Raw genomic sequence first — 4,864 nt, 5'->3', positions numbered from 1 at the left:
CTAGGGAGAACATGATTGTGGTTGGAGATGCAGAGCTCTTTTTACCAATTCAAATCAACATTGACTTACCACAACTAGATAATTATTAGATCGTTTAGGTTAGCTTAAGTTCTTATTATCTTTTTTTTTTTTTTAATTCCAGTAATAATTAGGAGTGGTTATTTGTTCTTAAGTCCTTTAGTTTAATCCTTTGTTACTACGATACAATATAATAGAATTTACTAAGTTTTTCAATAATTAAACATTAACTTTGATATTTACAATCATGTATTTCAAGATTTTAATCACATTTTCATCCTGATTTCTCCATTTTCTTATTTTCATATACTAGAGTTGATATATATCTCATCGATTGAGTTCCTTAATCTATTTTATTGTTTTCATCTCTCTCATCGATTGAGTTCCTTAATCCCTTTCAAATCTTTTTTATTTTTACCCTTATTATTTTGTATATAATTTTTAATAATTAAATACTATTCCAAGTTCCAAACGCAATAATTCGAACACAATCGAACACAATCGTATTTGCAAACTCCCTTTCCCTCTGCGTGAATTGCTGCGTCCTCAATGCCCTAGCACTCTGTCAAACGACTTTCTCCTCTCTTTTAACTCTTGAAATAATCGACTGCCTCCTCTCCTCAGATTCTTGAAAAATCTCTCCAATCCTCTCCCCATATACGCCCCACCTCATTCTCTGTGCAACCCTCACCCATCCAACCCATTTCTTGAATCCCGTTCCTTGCAGTGTTTTAAATTATCTTCAATGTGTAAGCCTTGGAAAACTCTGTTGATTCCTGAGTTCTAAGAGTTGCAAACTCTCCATGCATTGTCTGTGATAGAAGAAGCGGTGGTGTCTCAACACTGAGGCAACGACTTCGTCTCTGCAAAACTGCGGCATACTCCCTTCTCCTTCGATTCAAGTTTCTTTTTGCAACTCAAACAACCAGACCACCAGAAAAGTAAAGGGTAACAAATCTGACTTCCCCCATTGATTCGACTCTTTCGATTCTAATGTAGCGAAACTTATCATGGTAGTTCTTAGGGTTCTTATTTGCTTGATTGTTTTCTTTTATTTTCATTATGCAAGAGAGATATTAGGGCACATAGAGATGGATGAAGTTCCCTTCTCCTTGGGAGGATGACAGTGGGTTGCAGGGGCCATAGATACTGATGCAGACAGGGGTTTTTCATGTCGTATTGTTTTTTTTTTTGAGATTAAAAGAGAGAGAGAGAGACGCCTCGTGATCGGAGAAGGAAGATCCCTGGAAGACTGTTCCTCTACCCCCATCTACGCCTCCCCCAAGTCACGTGGGGTCTTTTGACTACCCAATGACCAAACTCGTTCGCCTCTCTGAACCTCGCATTGTTTGCTATAAATTTCTGCAAATAGGAAATAATAGTGCCTTAGTGTATTGCATTAATTTCACTTTGGTTTCGCCTTTTGAGGTTTGATTCTTTCAATAGGAACTCCTGCGGATTGTGTCTCCTTAGCTTCATCAGGGGAATTGTTTTCTTGGTTGAAGCCTGCACTGGTATGTTTTTTCCCCTCTTCATATGACTTTGTTGTTTTGCAATCAATTTTAACACATAAAATTTTGAGCTTGATTTTCAGGTCATTAGCGGAATTAACAGGGATTAAATTGTGGGAATCAAACGGAAGTTGCATGCTGCCCCTTCATATTATTCACATATTCAAGTTTGATTCTCTATGACATGTTGATTTAAAATTGAACAAGGTAGTTGGAACATGTTCTTAGATGATCTCATATAAATCTTTGTTAGGTTCCTGGTTTTGGATTATCAGAATCAATAGGTCAATATTAAGCTCAGGGTAGTGTTGGAAACCAACTTGTCTACATATACTTTTGGCAGTAACCCATTCCCCCTTGCTTTAAAAATCTATCATCTCCACCTGATGTTTGAATGTTCTTCTTAGCTCCTAAGTCCAAAGTCCTAAGTCCTATCCTCAAGATCCTTGCTTTTTTTCTTATCTTATCAATTCTTCAATTTGGATTGTTCCCTTTTTTGAAGTAAAAATTAAAAATCAAAGGTAGGTTGTGCAATTAGACAAACCCAATAACTCTAGCTGAGTAGGTGTGTCTTTTAATTTGGTTAGGTACACCATTTTCAAAGTTCCATAATTTATCTACTTCTTTGTTTGAATAATATTTGAAGAACCCGGTGATACTCTGAAACTTTTGGGGACTTCGAACTTGTTCTTGGTTCCTAACATATGTTTGTAATCTAGGGGAAGCATTAACAGAAAATATTGAACATTGAACATCTCCATTTCCCATTTATAGGCTTCACATTCTAAAGTGCCTCAAAGGAGGAAAGGAATGTCAATTTCACTTTCGTGGATAGGAGGTTGCAAAATGAATTCTTCCTCAATTCTTATTGTTCGCTGTGTACCAAGGCATTTAGTTTTCAATTTTCAATGGTAGACAAATTGGCCCTACAAAGTGAGTTTGTCTTTAATTATCTTTAGCTTTTATATATTTTTTTTACTTATCTTCTTTGCTACTAACCTTTTTCTCGTGCCATTAACTTGAAGAAAATTGTATTCAAAATGATAATTTATTCAATTTCATTTATTTGTATCATTTGAGGCATGGATTAAGCTTTAATGGATTTAATGGATTATCTTCAATATGTATAATCACTCCTGTCCTCTTAGAAGCAAAAATATGCTCATGTCTTCTTAAGTGCTCTTGCAATGTCAATCTATAACTAGGGTTTTCTTCATCTTCAATTTTTTATTGATCTTTGACTTGGGATTTATCTTTGCCTTCATCTATTGTTTAGATTCAATTGAAGTGCTTTGTTTTGGGGTAATTGCTTTTCTCTCCTCTGAACATAAATGCCATAATGTTAGGATCATTTTCATGTCTTCTATATTTTGGCTGAACCACACATTATTAAGATGTTTTTAGTTTAGATCCTGATGAGAGACACTTTGATAGATTTGAGGAAGCATTGGGTCGATACAAAGAAATATTCCCCAACTACTATTGCATATATATTTTATTTTTTTATTTTTTTGAAGAAGACATTGACCTGGTTCATGGTTCCATGTATCCTTCTATCAAGACTAGAAAGTGCTGACCTAGGTTTAATTTTTTTTTTTTTAAACAAAACCAAATGACCTGATCCACCCTTCTTCCCTTCCTATGAGAAAACCCCAAACCTTTCTTCTTCCTTTCTCTAAGAAATGCAAACCAGGGAGGCGAAACCCTAGCCCCTTGCCGCAATCTTCTCCGTCTCCGTCTCTGGCCCCAGCGGCCGGCCACAATAACTTTAGTCTCTTTGCATAAAACCCCTTGTTCACCTATAGTTAAAACCCCTTGCTCCCTTTCTTTTCTCCATTTCTCTTCCTATGGGTTGTTGAAACCCGAGGGCGATTGCAGTGGAAGAAAGGCGACATCTCCCTTCTTCTTCTACTTATCCTTCTCCATTCAGCAGTCTACTCTTCTATGTAAGTATTTTCTGAGTGAAATGGATGCATCTCTTTCTCTCTCGCTCTCTGTAAATTTATCTCACATCACTGTTAAACAAAGAAAATACCATGGGGATTGCTTTGGTATGATCATGGGTGTGACCGTGAGAGACTGAGGTATTGATGACTTAATGAAGAGTCAATGCAGTTTTCAAAGGATCACCACAGGGACCAAGATGGACATAACTAATTTTTCTCCTAAAGGGGAGGCAACATCCATTATATGAGTTGTGATTACAACTCTAGCGATAGCATTGCAAGGTAGTGGTTTTTTAATTCCTTCCCAAGCATCGACATCCCAAATGTGATCAAGGACAAAAATGTACCTCTTTCCTTGCAAGTAATTTCACATCATCTCTTCCAAGTGTAAAATTGACCACTGGTCTACTCCACTTGGAGGTGTCTCATTTCTACTTTTGATAGATTCTTCTAGCATGTGTTTTAAAGTTTAGGAGATGAATTTATGTATTCTATGCATTCAACAAATAAACTGCTATATTTTGTGGATTTTCTTGTTTGATCAGACCATGTCAATGATGATATTTTGATTTGTTAAATGATTGTCCACATGCTTATTATTATTATTATTATTATTATTATTATTATTATTATTATTATTATTATTATTATTTGTTTGATAGATACATATTATTTTCTATGATAGACAATGGCTGATGGATCACCTATAACATTTGCTATGATAGACATGGTTAAAATTAATTAATATTAGATGTAAAATCCAGAAAAATTAGAAATGATTTCAAATTGGAAAGCCAGATTGGAGTTAAGTGTTCATGAAATCATGGGAGATTAGAATTTAGTTGCAAACAATCATTTAACAATCAGTTTTAGGTCATTCTTAATAACAGAATAAATTCGTATTTTTGCTCTTCTATTTTTACAAAGCAACTGTATTAAACAGAAGAAAAGGAGCAAAGTGAGGAAGAAACAAATGTAGAAATAGAAACAACTTCCAAAACGAAGGGATCCACCGAAGAAGACCTTTACCCTTCCCTTGTTCGGAAGAAAAGGAGGATCTGGCCAAAATAGATGAAACGGCCAGTTCTTATCTCTTTTTGAAAGGATCCAAAAAAATCAAGATATGAAAAAGTATTAAAAAAAAATCCTGAGTTTTTCCAAATACTTCAAATGTTCAATTCAAAGAAAGAAGTAGCAATTGGTCAATTAGATGACCAAGTTGATATTGAAAAATTACTACTAAGTTATTAACTAAACTATTTAAAAAGATAAAGGATATGAATATTTCAGTAATAAGTCCTCGACCTGCAACAATTAGAGGAGGATTTATTCAATCAAATAGTTCGGGCTCCTAGAGTATGGGACCCTTGTGGAAATCTATTTGATTGT

At 35.0% G+C, this 4,864-nt stretch overlaps 1 protein-coding gene across 10 annotated transcripts in view; it reads left to right on the top strand.

Moving 5' to 3' along the window:
• The first annotated feature begins 503 nt into the window (after positions 1–503).
• The window catches only part of LOC122089025 (DNA-directed RNA polymerases II, IV and V subunit 3-like), a 25,528-nt gene continuing 21,167 nt past the window's right edge, over positions 504–4,864 (top strand). Inside the window, exons 1-5 of one of the 10 annotated variants that reach the window (XM_042658434.1) lie at positions 504–966; positions 1,088–1,341; positions 1,465–1,532; positions 1,613–1,736; positions 2,304–2,462. The gene's annotated coding sequence lies outside the window, so the exon portion shown is untranslated. Of the gene's footprint in view, positions 967–1,087; positions 1,342–1,464; positions 1,533–1,612; positions 1,737–2,303; positions 2,463–4,864 lie in introns of those variants that run through there. The other 9 variants (XM_042658431.1, XM_042658437.1, XM_042658433.1 and 6 more) reach the window with 9 other exon arrangements.

This window comes from Macadamia integrifolia, chromosome 9, assembly GCF_013358625.1.
Source record: "Macadamia integrifolia cultivar HAES 741 chromosome 9, SCU_Mint_v3, whole genome shotgun sequence".
Taxonomy (NCBI): domain Eukaryota; kingdom Viridiplantae; phylum Streptophyta; class Magnoliopsida; order Proteales; family Proteaceae; genus Macadamia; species Macadamia integrifolia.
The sequence above is the reverse complement of the archived record's forward strand: the minus strand, read 5'-3'. Positions and strand labels throughout refer to the sequence as shown.